The sequence below is a fragment of the Marmota flaviventris genome, chromosome 16 (genome assembly GCF_047511675.1).
Source record: "Marmota flaviventris isolate mMarFla1 chromosome 16, mMarFla1.hap1, whole genome shotgun sequence".
NCBI lineage: Eukaryota > Metazoa > Chordata > Mammalia > Rodentia > Sciuridae > Marmota > Marmota flaviventris.
In genome coordinates, this window is record NC_092513.1 from 24,689,104 (window position 1) to 24,705,089 (window position 15,986).

A 15,986-nucleotide genomic window follows, 5' to 3' on the forward strand; every position below is an offset into this window, starting at 1 on the left:
ACTGGGTGTGTTTGGGGCTGCTTCACCAGAAATAACATTTTTAAGGACAGTGTTATGATGTTGAAATCTACCTTTATGTGAAGATATAGAGAAAAGTTACCATTTTCTTCTGATATTGCTCGAGGTTTGTTTTTCTTTTCTCTCCCCCCACCTCTTCCTCTCTCTCTTTTTTTTTTTTTTCCAAGTTAGGTGGGCCTACAGTTTTCAAGATCAGATGCTGGTGTTTCATTTATTAGCATTAAAACTTACAACCAGGAAGTAAAAGAATAAAATAGGATTATTAACAAATGGAATATCAGGAATACACGTGTTATACTCCCTTGCTACCAACTTCCTCTTCTGAGGCCCAAAGCAGTGTCATTCCTTTCTGAATTCTGTTTACAAAATATCTTTCTGCCTTCATCAGACTGACAGGGATCATATGTGACTCAAAGTTTACCAATTCCTGGGTGCAGGCAATGTGAGAACTTTGTAATATTTGCACTTTTTATTGAGGCCCCTATGCCTTGTGATTTCGTGCATGTTTAATTTCACTTAACTTTCATATACTTACAAGTGATTCTCTCTCCACTGTGGTTGCTAATATATATGCTTTTAAATGTCAAAATCTAGTGTTGACAAAGGAAAATAAACATATAGAGGGTCAATGATTCATTCAGGTAAAAAAATCACAGTGTATTGATTTTTTGAGTAACTCTATGTCCACTTGTGAAATATTTCCTAAATTCTGAAAATTCTAAAAGCAATGTTGTAGGGAAATAAAAGATTCTGTGAAATGACAGTTAACCTTTAATGTTCTTAGGCATTTATTTTTATTTTTATTTTTAGTTGTAGATGGACACATTTTGTTTATTTAAGTTGTTTATGTGGTGCTGGGGTTGAACCCAGTGCCTCACGCATGCTAGGCAAGTGCTCTACCACTGAGCCACAACCCCAGCCCCATGCTTAGGCATTTCTTAAAACCATTTGTGGATGGCAGAAATCTCAAGAAATTCTGGTTATTATCCTTTAAATATATGAGGGAATTATGTTACATTTTAAATAAATGAAAAGACATAATATAATCAGCAATGTGAAAGAGTTCCTTTTCTCCCACATCCTCTGCAGCATTTATTATTATCATATTCAAGATGACTGCCATTCTAACTGGAGTGAGGTGAAATCACAGTGTAGGTTTTTGTTTGTTTCTGTTTTTTTAGTTGTAGATGAACACACAGTATCTGTATTTATTTTTGTGTGGTGCTGAGCATTGAGCCCAGTGCCTCACACATGCAAGGCAAGTGCTTTACTACTGAGTGACAGCCCCAGCCCCTACAGTGTAGTTTGTTTTTTAAATGCTCACAACTTCTTTTTTTTCTTTATATTTATTTTTAGGTGTAGATGGACACAACACAGTGTCTTTTATTTTTTATGTGCTAGGCGAGTGCTCTACCGCTGAGCTACAATCCCAGTCTTACAGTGTAGTTTTGATTTGCATTTCCCTAATTGCTTAGATATTATACATTTTTTTTTCATATATTTGTTGGCTATTTGTATTTGTTCTTTTGATAAGTGTCTGTTTAGTTCATTTGCCCAGTTATTGACTGGGTCTTTTTTTTTGGTGGCAAGTTTTTAGAGTTCTTTATTATATTCTGGATATTAATCCTCTGTTGGAAAAGTAGCTACCAATAATTTTCTCCCATTCTGTAGGTTCTTGTTACCTTTGCCATGCAGAGGCTTTTTAATTTGATGCCTTCCCATTTATTTATTATTTACTGAGCTTTAGAAATCCTACTGAGGAAGTTATTGCCTATGTCTGTATATTGGAAGTGTTAATTCTTTATTTTTTTGCCTATCAGTTGCAAAGTTTCTGGTCTAATTCTTAGGTCTCTGATCCATTTTGGGTTGACTTTTTGCAGGGTAAAAAGTAGGAATTTAAGGATGGAGTTGGGGAATACAATGCTAAAAGTAAGCCAATCCCAAAAAACAAAATGCCGAATGTTTTCTCTGATATAAGGATGCTGATTCATAATGGGGATTGGGGGACAGTGTGGGAGGAATAGACGAACTTTAGATAGGGCAAAGGGGAGGGAGAGGAAGGGAGAGGGGCCTGCGGGTAGGAAAGATGGTGGAATGAGACAGACATCATTACCCTAACTAAGTACATGTATGAAAACATGAATTGTGTGACTTTACTTTGTGTACAACCAGAGGCTTGAAAAATTGGGCCCTATTTGTATAATTTGAATTGAATTTCATTCTGCTGTCATATATAAAACAATAAGAATAAATTGAAGAAAAGTTGAGTCCAGGAAAAAAAAAGTAGGAATTTAATTTTATTCTTCTACAATCAGTTTTCCTAGCACCATTTGTTAAAAGGGCTATCTTTTTTCCAATATATAATTTTGGTGCTCCTATATCTGGGTGGGTTTGTCTCTGTGTCTTGTATTCTGTTCCATTGGCCTATATGTCTGTCTTAATGCCAGGACCATGCAGTTTTTCTTACTGTAGCTCTGTAATATAATTTGAAGGCAAGTATTGTGATGCTTGCAGCATTGCTTTTTTTTTTTCTTTGCTGAGAATTTTTTTTTTTTTTTGCCTATTATGTATCTTTTGTTATTTATTTACTTTCTGGGATTTTTATTCAAAATAATTCATACAAATGGTTACAGTCATAAACAAAATATTGCTGGTTTACCACATCAGCAGGATGGCAAGTGCCTAGTCGTGGACACTCTGACTAGCCTTCTCCATGACAGAAGTCATCAGGCAGCAAGCTCCCTGGGCGCTCCCTTTCCTCTGAGCTGCCATGTCCATTTTCTCAAATTAGGAAAAAACAGCCTTTGTTTTGTTTTTCTAAATTATTCTAAAAATAAGACAAGCAGTTAGAAAAAAAAAAAAAAAGCAATGCACTGTGAGGCATAAAAAAGAAAAATGGAAAGGATCCATTGTCTTGAGAAGTGTGCCAGCCACTCATCGCTCTTGGCATGTGCCAATACAGAAAAGGAAAAGAATCTCAATTGACTTGCTGAACTTTGAACTTGCTCAGGTTTTCTTTTTGTAGATAGCTAAGCAAACATGTCCTTCCTAAATATCCTAAAAATTGTACACAGACAAGAACATTCATGATAGAATTAGCTACTAACTTCTTTTGCTCTATGAGGAATGCAAAGGACACAGGTCAGTGAGCCCCCTCATGCTACCGGACAACTATGATAGACACAGGGAAGCTGCTCTGTCTCTCGTCCCCTTGCTCACACCCAGCCCAGTCTCTGCGGTACCACCTCTGCACATTCCAGCCTAAGAATGGAGAACTCTCCATGGGCTATAGCTGATCACCTGTGTGGTCTCTATCCACCTAAGGCTTGATAGTTTGGCCAGGAGAAGGGGCATGGGGTGGGTGAGCCATGGCGGTGGGATGGGACAGAGACATGGTGCTAGGACAAGTCCTTTGTCCGAGGCTGGGATGCAGGTGAGGGCCACACTCATGACTACTGGGTATACCTGCAGGAAGTCCTCTTGAGCTCAGGTGCCCCATGGCTAGATCCATTCTGGTCCAGTGTGTGTGGAGACTGTCCAGTGGTACTTGCCAAAGCCATTTTTCAGGCTGTCAGGGATCTAGCCTGTGATAGCTCCCCAGATCTCCTGGCCTGCCCCCTTGCAAATCATGATGGATGGCTACTCACTGTACCACAGGAAATGGGGGTTGTAGATGAGGTTGGGTGTGTCCTTCAAGGGTCCCTGGCTGAAACCGAAGAGCTCTGACACATGCAGGTCTAGCACCAGGCTGTGGATCTGCCCCCTCCTTCAGAGCCTGAGCCAGATCCAGCAACGTGGCCTGTGATCACCAGGAAGGCCCCTTGTCTCATCAGCTTGACAGTGAAGTCATTGATGAGGTGGTGGTTGTGCTCGTTGAGTTGGCAGTGCAGTGAAGAGCAGGTCCTACAGGGTGATCATGCCTGCTTAATGCCCTAGGACAGGTAGGGGTCATTGAAGAGGATATTGAAGCTGAAGGCCTTGTCCTGTAGTGCTGCTGCCAGCCCAATGTGTCCTATTCAGATGATGTCCTTGGTTTGCTCATGGTCTCCCTGCAGCTCCTGGCAGCTCTGAAGCCTCTTTGAGGATCTGCTCACCACTCTGGCCTATGCCTTCCCCCAGTACCTGGTGTAGTCCGATGGTCCACAGGTACAGGTTCAAGATATGGCATGTGGTTGAGTCTGTGGTCTGCTCCACAGATGCCATAGGCATATTGCTGGTGACACCTTGTTCCCAGCTGTCTTGGAAGGCAGCTATGCTCACCACTATACCACCAACGCCATCCGTGTCCCAGCTGTCTTGATGTTGAGGCTGCCACTGATCCTCATGGTTAATTGTAGAGCTTTGAATTTCTCTAGGTCTTCTCTGATTGGATTAGTACCAGATTGTACCATTGGTGTGGTACAATCAGGGCACCCACTGTCTTGTTCAGCACCTTTTCATGGATATTCTGCATAGCTGTGCGTCACCATAGGCCACCATGGCCATGTCCTTCAGGATGGGCATCTCCACCATGTAGTCCCAGCTGTCAAGCAGCACTACCAGAGGCCTAGGGTGCATGGGCTGGTTCCAGTAGGAGGTTGGAACCAGCTGTTCAAAGCTTTTCATCTCCAGAATCCCCAGGCAGAATCGTGTCCTGTTGTGGTGCCTCATTCTGCATCTTTTTTTTTTTTTTTTTTTAATATTTATTTTTTTAGTTGTAGTTGGACAAAATACCTTTATTCCATTCATTTATTTTTATGTGGTGCTGAGGATCGAACACAGGGCCCCCACGATAGGCGAGCGCTCTATCGCTGAGCCACAATCCCAGCTCCTCATCCCACATCTTTAACCAAACTTCTTGTGCCACTGCTATTCCACAGCACTACTGAGGCCTTCATGGGGCTCAGTCTCAGTCCCACAGGCTGCATAGCTGCTAGCCCCTGCCTGGGCAGCCATGGTGCTTCTCCTACCTGCTGCTCAGCCGAGACAAGTGGGACAGCAGCCATGCATCTTCAAATGAATGACTGTTTTTTTTAATTTTGTGAAGAATGTCATTGGTATTTTGATGGGGATTGTGCTGAATCTGTAGATCAGATCACTTTTGTAATATGACCATTTTAACAATGATAATTCTGCCTATCCATGAAAATGGGAAATCTTTCCATCTTCTAGTGTCTTCTTCAATTTCTTTCTTCAGTTTTCTATAATTTTCATTGTAGAGTTCTTTCACCTCCTTGATTAGATTTATTCCAAGGTGTGTGTGTGTGTGTGTGTGTGTGTGTGTGTCTTTCTCTCTTGACTTTGTGAATACAGTTATTTTCCTGATTTCTTTTTCAGCTAATTCATTATTGATATATAGGAAAGCTATTGATCTTTGTATGTTGATTTTATATTTTCCTACTTTGCTGAGTTTATTAGCTTCAGCAGTCTTCTGGTGGAACTTTTAAAATTTTTTTTTTATACAGGGACTAAACCCCAAAGGTGCTTAACCACTGAGCCAAATCCCATCTTCATTCACAGCATTTATTTTATAGGGATTATATGGGATTTATATGCCTATGTGGGATTATAGGCATGAAGCACTGCACCTGCTCTTCAGTGTTTTTTTTTTTATCATGAGTGGGTCCTGAATTTTGTCAAAGGTTTTCTCGGCATATGTTCAGATGATTGTGATTTTTGTCCTTCATTCTATTTATGGGGTGAATTACATTCATTGATTTGTGTATGTTGAACAAGGACATCTTTAAAAAAAATTTTTTTTTAGTTGTAGATGGCCACAATGCTTTTATTTTATTTATTATAAATTTTTTATGTGGTGCTGAGGATCAAACCCAGTGCTTCACATGTTCCAGCATTACCAGGAACAGCTTAACTTAGGTGAAAAATCTTTCTTTTTCCTCTAATGACAAGGAAAAATACGGGTTGAGTTTGTTTACCTTTATTGCACTTTCCTCCCCAAGAGGCTGCTGAATTTAAAAAAAAAAAAAAGACCAACATCAAGTTTTGTTTCTTTAATACTCTAAAATTTCTTTCCAAACAAATGATGTAGTTCTCTGGTTTCAGGGAAGCTGAATCATGATATAGTCTACTTTTCTTTTAAAGCTGTGTTATTCTTCATTTCAAAGCAAGAATGTAATACCTTTAACTAGGTTATTATTATTGAACAAAGCAAGCATATTAATATTTATTTTAGCAATTTTATTTGCTGTCATTTTTATTGCCCCTTTTGTTCAAAAGAACTTTTCCATTGAAAATCATTCCCTTTTTGTCCAGTTTTAAGATACCTCCTTAAGTTTGGGGAACAGTAGGGAAGGTGAAGACTAGAGAGACTAGAGAGAGAGAGGTGTAGATACAAAAATTCTTCTTGATGCTATTAAAAACAGTTAAATTTCAAATAATATGCCATGTTATAATTCATCAAGTAAAGCTTACTTTAAAGAGTGAATAAAATACAATAATCACAGATAATTTTTACTTTCAAAATCAAATTTAGCTGAGCATGGTGGCTCAGGCCTGTAATTCTAGGGATTTAGGAGGTTGACGCCGGAGGATCTTAAGATTGAAGCCAGCCCAGCAACTTAGTGAGGCCCTAAGCAACTTAGCAAGACGTAGTCAAAATAAAGGATAAAAAAGGCTGGGGACTAAGTTCAGTAGTAAAGTACTCCTGGGTTCTACCTCCAGTCAAAAATAAATAAATAAAATACAAACCAAAGTTAGGTGTGGATTATGTGTGTCTTTTCCCCCTTCTCATTTTATAACTGAGAGTGCTCGGTATTTTGGACTGTTTGTGTGTATTTCCGTTATATGAAAATATTTACTTTGTCACTCTCGGGAAGCAACTGTCCAGTTCTGTTGCAGATCAAATAATTATTCCTTTCTTGAATTCTGTACTGTTCACTCTTTAAAAAAAAAAAAAAAATTGTAGTTGCAGATGGACAGCATGCCTTTATTTTATTTGTGTGTTATTATTATTATTTTTTATGTGGTGCTGAGGATCGAACCCAGTGCCTCCCATGTCCAAGGCAAACGCTCTGCCACTGAGCTACAGCCCCAGGCCCTGCTGTTCACTCTTGAGTGGCTCCTGTGGAACCCCTCAGATTCTGCTGTAACAGGACAGGCAGCTCCGTTTTAAAGATCTGTGAAGTATTTTGGAAAATGGAGGCTGGGCATGGGAAGCACACAGAAACATCCTGCACATTTAGAGATTGAGCTGTTGTTATTTTTCCAAAACTGGTTTCAATAATGAAAGGCCTTCTGGCTTCAAATTCAATTAATTAGGTGTATTGAAAAAAACAATTCTTTTTTTTTTTTTAAACTTAAACTGGTCACAGACCAAATATATTTCCTATCTTTTTCTCTCTTATCTACAAAAAAAAAAAAGGAAAGGAACATAATGAAGTTAAGCTCTTCTAAATTACTTCTGAATATAGCTAGAGTTTTTGCTGATTTTGATCCTCTTTCTGGATCAATTGTTATGTTCTCTAATATACTGTGTAACTATGTGTCATAGTCACAGACTTAATCAGAGATTTTGAGGAAATAAACCAAATTGGTGTATGAGAAATTCTGCAGAATTTTGAAGTCTTGAATGTTATGAGCCTGCTTATTCTAGGAAGGAATGTTTGTGAAAATTTTGTAGAATTACTTTAATGTAGTTATTTCTAAAATACTCCAGTGTCTTTCACAATTATTGTTTATCATTCAGCATTGATTTTCAGAGCTTGAGTTTTATGTATTGATTTTGAGTTTGTGAAACTCTTTAAGAGATGAATATGTTTGATTTATTATTTTGATAATCAGCTTTCTGTATTTCTTAAATATATACTAACATTTAAGCAGAGTTTTAAATAAGAATTGTGACTTGCATATTTTATTAATGCTAGCCTTCATGTTTGTGGAACCAACATTACCAGGAATAGTTCTGCTACTTGAGTTGCAAACTTTTCCATGAAGTTCTGCAGCAAGAACAGAGTCAGTATTTATCCCCATGGGACCTAAGAGGGTAATCCAACCAACATCTGTAAACCCAACTCTTGGTTTTGTATTTCTTTCTAAAAAGTATGCATACTTTATACATTAATACTATGTCATTTTAATTCTAATATGAAATTATTTTTTGTTACTTACTACTGAGTAAATAGATGTACTTAAGAGATACACTGTGTTTATTTTAGGGCCATCATCCTCCCTTCAGTATCCATTTTGCCCCTTCATTCCCACTCCTCCAGGCTTGAGAAACATGTTTTTGTTATTGTTGTTAATCATTCTAGATTACCTAGGGACTGTGTAAAAACAATACTTTCTTAACCACTGACTACATTATCAAGGTGGTTGTCACTCTAAAAGAGCAATCTGTGAGGTCTGCTATTTGGTAACTATCTGCTTTTACATGGAGTTAGCAATTTAGGATTTTTTAACATGCATTTTAATGACGTTCTTTTTGTTTATTATTGAGTCTACTATTGGTTCACCAGCATAATGTCTTTTTAAGGTTAAAGGCTTGCTGTTTTTGGCATATATACTTATTTTTGTCTTAGTCTTACATATTGTTTAAGATTTCTACTTCTGGTCATTAATTTAAGCCCTTTTTAGATTGTCTTCCAATATTTTTACAATTTATAAATAAAGAGTAGTGAATGGGAACCTCACGAAGCAATAGCTAAAAGCATTCATTTATCAGCTCATCTATGAACACCTGAGTTAGATGTGTGAAAGACTGCTTAGGGATTGATGATATTCAGTAGTATAGGTTGTGTGAGGTTGAATTCACGTAAGCACAGGACTATCTGCAAACAACCGAGCAAAGTCAACTGAGGTATCTTAGGCTTCCTTCGTGTTGGTATGCTGCTTTAGAGGTTGCTGCACAGTATTTGCCACAGATTCAAATCAGTTTACTTGCTTGTGACTGTTCTTTTTGGTTATGGTGTGTGGGTTGTTGGAGATCTTTACTTTCTGGAAGCCCATGAATACACAAAAAAATGTGATGGAGTAGCTACTTCACAGTGCTGCTGCCAGCATAAGGCAGTTTGTTTCCTTACTTTCACTTATTTTTTATTTACTTTTTTTTTAGTTGTTATAGACCTTTGTTTTTATGTGGTGCTGAGAATTGAACTGAGTGCCGCACATATGCCAGGCATGTGTGCTTCTGCTGAGTCCCAGCCCCAGCCCCACTTTCATTTATTTTTATGATAAAAATATTTATAATTAAATATAAATGCCAGCGATTTAACCTAGGGTCTTACAATGCTAGGCAAGGGCTCTATACTCTCACCCCTTTTCCAGGAAAGAGAAAGCCTTTGGAAATTGAGAGACTAAAGATAGAAGCCACAAAAGGGGAAAAATGCTGAAAGGCAGGCCCAGGGAAACAGGAGATTCCAGGAAGAGTGTAGGGAGGGAGTGAAGGCCTGCTGGAAAAGCAAGTACCACCTGGGCCTGCGCAGCTGCTCTGGAACTGTGGGGCTGGGGTTTGGAATAGGTGGTCACTCTTCAGGTGGGGTGGAGAGGGGACAGGGGTCACATTCTTAAAGCTGGGAGAGCTGGGGATTTGGAAAACTGGTTAGTTCAGTTCTGTAGAGAGTAGAAAAGGGAAAGGCTTAACTACATTTTCTTGACACAAAGTAGTTCAGTGTAAATTTATTTATTTATTTTGGTACCAGGGATTGTTTAATCACTAAGCCATATCCCCAGTCCTTTTTAATGTTTTATTGAGACAGGGTTCTCACTAAGTTGCTTAGAGCCTCTCTAAGTTACAGAGGCTGGCTTTGAACTTGCTATCCTCCTGCCTCAGCCTCCTGAGCCACTGGAATTACAGGCATGTGCCACTAGGCCTGGTTATAAATGTATTTTTTTAATTAATTATTTTGTAGAACTTGCTCTTAGGCATAGTGGATTAAACATGTATGTTTATCTTTGCATTCTCTCAAAACTCCAAAAGACACCAGTAAGGAGAAGCAGGGGGGGCACAATGCTAGTAACACTGGAAGTTAGAGAACTGAGCACTGAAGAGCTTAACTGCTTAGTGGAAGCTGAAAGCTGAATACCTTCAGGGCTGGAGAATACCTGGAGAGATTTGGGAATTGGAAGTGCCAGGCATCTCTGAAAGGCAGACAACTAGGACCGCTTGAAAGAAGCAGAATAGAGGTCAAGATCCTGTCTCAGTCATGGAGTTGTGAGACCACTCCTTCCCCAGTTTCGGGAGGTCTGTTTTTGGTAGAGGCTGAACCACAGGCCTCCATGAGTGGCCCCTAGGTGTGGTAAGGGACCGGCCGGCTGAGCACAGGGTGGGTGAAAAGGTTGTGGTGGAAGGAGGTGTCTGGACTTGGCTTCTAGATGCTGGCATCAGGATTTCACCTTCTTCTAGAGAAAGCGTACCAAACAAGGAAAAGACTGACTTTTGGGTGTCCTCAATGAGGCAGCTCTGACCCCTGCAGTGTGTATTGCCACATGGCACTGTGTGCTTTACTCTGGCAGGTCAATAGAGAGCTGTGGAGCCACATGATTGAAAAAGACAGCAAACTTGTAAGCAATAAAGCAAACAAAAGTCAGATAAGAGGGAATTTGTGGAGAGAGATAAAAATCCCTAATTGTACTCTTAATACAACCAGTTTCCTTTCTGTTCTCCTGTGGCTTAAAACTTTTTCAAAACTCTTTCTTTGGAGTTACCTTTAAAATCTGTGGAATTTTCATTTTGCTAAATTCGGTAGAGGTAAATCTTTTCTTTCTTGAAACTATTTGTTTTTTTCTGCTGGCCAATGTGGTTTGGCTGTCTGGAAAAGGGGCTTCACAACTCACTTTTCTCTCCTTGAACTGGTCCTCAGAGACTGGGGCAGGTTGTAGTTAGCTCAAGAGGTAAACCTAGAATTGTATAGTGAATGGCTGAGTAGGTTTTATTTTATTTTTATTTTAGCAAAAATTTAACAGTTTCATTTTTATAGGTAAGCAATATGAACAATAAACTAATAATGGAAAAAGAGGAAAAAAGAAAGCATTTTAAATATTAAATATTGTGTTAAAATACTCAACACAATAAGAACTGTAATCTCTCTTTGCAGAAAAACTAATGTGCCTTCAGGACATTAAGTTGTTCTTTGGTTCTGTGATGGGTGCTGTCCATTGCGGTATTTCTTTTCTCTTTTTCTGTTATCAGTTGAACAGAAACAATTAAACTTTGCTAATGAGCACATATTTTATAATCAAAGATGGTAGATAGTATTATTCATAAAGGCAATTAAAAACATTTCTGTTTGGCCACAGTCTTAGCACTCAACCAAAATTCTTATTGATTTCATTGGATTGGTATAGGACATAAGCTATTATAATGCATTGAGATGTAGATCACTTTTATTTTTAGAAAGAAGTAAGTCCATTTGTTTTTCTGCTTTGTGATTAGCTAATAAGCTTTAAAAATCTTGCTAATTAGATGTTTAATATTTTAGAATAATTTTTAATATTAGCCTTACAATTACAACTGGTAACAACATAGAATCTATCATGGTTTTGTGACTCTTAAGTTTATGATAATTAGAGTCTGGCTATATGCCTTTAATTTTAAGAAGTTAATTTTGTTCCCAACTTTTTAGGCACTCTTTTTAACTCTGTTTTTGGAGCATGTTTCTGTTCTTGATTGTTTTTAGCACAGTGTAGTTTTGGGCAACACTGAGAAATTGGCATTTTAACTTGAGGACAACAATAGTTAGCTCTTGGTCTTTTAACATTTCTTTTAATAACACTATGTAACCTGATTTAATTGACCCATGTTTTCCTTTATTTTGATTGCTTTTTAAAAAAAAACAAAAAAAAAAACAAACCAGTGATCAATGAGTGTTTTTTTTTGTTTTATTTTTATCTTTCTTTTTTTTTCCTCCTCTTACTCTGATAGAAGGCATTTGATTCAGACACTATTTTACTCTGCTTCTTTTCCTAAGGACAAAACACGAGGGATATCTTGACCCATGGTACCAAGTGGGTGCCAAACAAAAGGAATAAATTGGCTGTAGCTCAATTTGGGGTATAGATTAGTAGAGCTGGAAAGGACCTGAGAAATCCTCCTATCCTTGCTCCTTCCTCTGTGAAACTCATAGGAACCAGAGAAGTGAGTTAAGGCTTTAGAGTGGAAGAAATCCAGGGACAGGGCTGAGATTACTGAGCTTTTCTGCATAATAATTTTAATATTTATTCATTATTTTAGATTGGTTATTATTGGGACTTCCTGTGTGCTTGTTGAATGTATAGCAAACAATGCTGGTGCATAAACTAATAGTTCACATCTCTCTCCCCTAATCTGGCTCTCAATCCTCACTTATCAGAGATTTTGTATTTAGGGTTTTGAGTGAAACATGGCTCAGTTGACCAGGTTTTTTCCTCTGCTATTTTTAGAAACAGGGCTTTAGAATAATTTGTAAGTTTTTTTTTCTCCCCCATGAGAGTCTAGATTTGGGTACAGATGTGACCTGTACCCTTTACTCTAAGTAAACTGACCTCTTTGAGTCTCGATTTCTTCATCTGTAAAATGATAATTATAATCATATCAACTCCTTAAGAATTATTGTTAGAATCAATTTGAGACAGTGTGAAGTTTCCCACACAGTGCCTCTCAAAGGGCAGAGCACTCAGTAAGATTTGCTATTATATTAGCTCACAGAAAGTAAGAGTTAAAATATTAAAACATTTGACTACAGCTATTTAGACAATTTATTTACTTATTTTTTGTCTTTTCTCTGTTGGAACTGGGATCAAACTCAGGGCTTTGTGTATGCAATGAAAGCACTTTACCACTGAGCTTCATCCTAGCCTCAATTTAAAACTCTTTAAGAATTCTTAAGAGAGACACAGTCTCTTTTAAGGAGAAAAATTGTAAGTAGTAAAATTCACAGTGGAGTAAACACATTGAACATTGTAGAGTTCTGTGCTAAAAGAATCTCAGTGTACTTTGTCACTGACCTGCTAACCTGAAAGGCTTTTTAGATTCTCTTTACTATGAGGAGTGTTATGAGTTTGTTGTAATTTTTGGTAGATGAATTTATATTTATTTGTTTTTAATTGAAAGCTAAGGTGATATAAATACCTCTTGGAAATCAGGGCAGTATGAATGGTTTGCTTAATGACAAACCAGATAATCAGTCAAACCTTGTTAATATTCACTTAGTGCATAAGTACTTACTTCTGGATTAGCCCCCAAAAATAATAATTCTGAAGATTTATTTTAATAATGAGTCTGAAGCTTTTTTAAAAATAAACTTAAGTCTTCTGAAATTTTATGGAAATTGTTTATTTTTATCTTTTTTAGGGCATTGGGTTTGAAATGCCCAAAAAATTTTTACTTGTGTGAAATTATCATTTTATATTAAATTGATAAGAATACTTTTAATATGCCTTCCTTCACCTAGTTGTAAACTTGGCTGTGGTCATGATGGCAACTGGGTAGAGAGTTCATGTCACTATTTTAAGGCTTAAAAATTAGATATGTTTACAGCCAAGAAATAAAAAGTCCAATCGGGAACTTGAGTCTTGCTGTGTATTCTTTTTAGCATTGATTGGTATGTTCAATGTGGTTTAATATTCTCTTCAATATTTGTACTCACCCATCAAAGGGCTACTGTGCCAGTTCTCTTTGTGGTAAGGCAGGAAAGTTTCTCTATAATTTCTAAATAGCAAGTAATATTGTGGCCTAGGAAAAAAAAAGACTAAAATTTTTTTTTGAGACTCTGAATGATTTGGATACAACTGCTGAATCTTTACTAATACACCTGGATTCAGTTCAGCAAATATGTCTTGAGTATATATTAGTTTTTTCCTCAGTATCTTTGGGAATGGGTTCCAGGAATGCCCACCCCCTAATAGATTTCAAAATCCACAGATGTTCAAGACCTTTATATAAAATGTATAGTATTTGCATATACCCTACATAATCATCCTATATACCATAAGTCATCTTCAGATTATGTATAGATATAACACAATGAAAATTCTATGCAAATAGTTGTTTATTGTTTAGGGGATATTGACAAGAACAAAGTTCATATGTGTTCAATATGGGCAGTTTTTTAACCCCCCAAATATTTTCAATCTGCAGTTGTTTGAATTCAGGGATGGCATGGAGGGCCAAGTGATGTTCAAGCTGTTTATCAGTGTTGCCCTCAAGAAGTCTAGAATCCAATAAGGATCTGCCTGCTTGTAGATAGGAAGTAATAGTTTACCATAGTCAGTGGATGAAACATATATGCATATGTGTGCAATCAAAGTCATGCTTAACGCATGGATACTTTATAGATTATTATTTTTATTTATGGTTAGGCAACTGAATTTTATAAAAGAGATGGATACTGAGAATAGTTCAGATGGATAAACATGGACTTTAAGGAAAAATCATTAGCTGGGCATCGTGGCACATGCCTATAATTCCAGTGTCTTGGGAGGCTGAGGAGGATAATTACCAGTTCAAAGCCAACCTCAGCAACTTAATGAGGTCCTAAGCACATTAGTGAAACCCTGCCTCTAAATAAAAAGGGCGAGGGAGGTAGCTCAGTGGTTCAATCCCCAGTACAAAAAAAAAAAAAAGAAAGAAAAGAAACAATCATTAGTTAGGTGCCATGACATACACCTGTAATCCTAGTGATTTGGGAGGCCAAGACAGGAGGATCTCATGTTTGAGGCCAGCCTCCGCAATTTATTGAGACCCTATCTCAAAAAAAAGGACTAGGAATGTAGCTTAGTGGTAAAGTGCCTCTGTTTTCAACCCCCAGTACAAGGAAGAAAAAGAGAAGGAAAAAATCATATTTTTATTGTTGGAGAGTATTCCAAGAAATGGGAATGTTGTGAAAGTATAAAATGGCATATAGCAGATAGCTTGGAATATACACTGTGAAAGGGATAATGGAGGGAGAGAAGGTAGAAGTGGGTGCAGGTCTATAACTTGAAAGGACTGGCATGCTTACTTTAGATCTCAGAATTTTTTCCTGATATATAGTCATCAACTTAAAGTAATGAAAAGATCTAAGCTAGGAGGTGAAAGGATGGAATTCAGTTAGCTCCCTCTGGTTATCATCTGGAGTTTAGATTGAAGAGGATTGAAATTGAGGTACAATTATTAGAACTGCGAAGGGTTAGAAATGTTCAGGAGTGAGTTTTAATTTAATAAACTTGTTTAACTGAAATGAGATGATGAACTAATGAACAGAGTCATAACAGAGGGACTGAAGGAAAGAGGCAGAGAGGTGGACTAGGTAATTGACAGGACCCAGAGACTGGGTGGTTAGGTTACCATCAACCCAGCCCAGGGACCCTGCCTGAGTCCTGGTTGGCTGGATTTTACCACCCGCCCTAATAAGAAATAGGCAAAAAATGAAAGGGGGAAAAATGAACTTAATGCAGTTTAATCAAACTAGGGAGAAACAACTAAATTGCTTCTCTTATTTCTCCTGCCAGCCCTACAGAGGCATAACAGTTTATAGAAACAAAAGCCAAGTGATAGACATATGTAGATTTAGAAGACCTGAAGAGGAAGCACAATGGAAAAAACGACAGGAAATACTGATGCACATTGAGTTAGCTGTGCTGCAAAGGCCTGGGCAGAGGCCCATTTCTGGTTTGGGGGTTCAACTCTTCAGCTCTTACTCCCACTTGAGAAAGTTCCTCTTAATTCAGTAGGGTGCTCCCAAATTCAGTCTGTTTTAGTAACAGACTGAATGAGTTACAGAAGGATGAGTAAGAGAATGTAGTCTGGGTTTAGACCTTGGCTACTGATGCAGTTGCCAAAAAGGAGAATAAAGAAGAAATGTTAGGAGAGGTAAGTTTGATTTTTAGGTGGAGATGGCTAGTAGGCAATTGGATAGAAACATGACAGTCAGACATGAGGCCAAGAGGAAAACTATAGGAGTCGCTTGTACATGGGTAGTGATTGGTGAGAGATGTTGGGAATGAGAAGACAGCCAGCGGGAGCACTCAGGGCAGGTAGTCTGAGGAAGCAGACACTGGGAAGAAATAGAAAGAGA

The 15,986-nt window shown here is 37.9% G+C and overlaps 1 protein-coding gene and 1 pseudogene across 2 annotated transcripts in view; one reads left to right on the forward strand and one right to left on the reverse strand.

Annotated features, from left to right (window-relative positions):
* Dym (dymeclin) overlaps positions 1 to 15,986 on the forward strand; it is a 345,904-nt gene that overhangs the window by 60,038 nt on the left and 269,880 nt on the right. The window lies entirely within an intron of this gene.
* On the reverse strand, positions 3,305 to 4,668 carry LOC114103331 (C-terminal-binding protein 1 pseudogene; annotated as a pseudogene).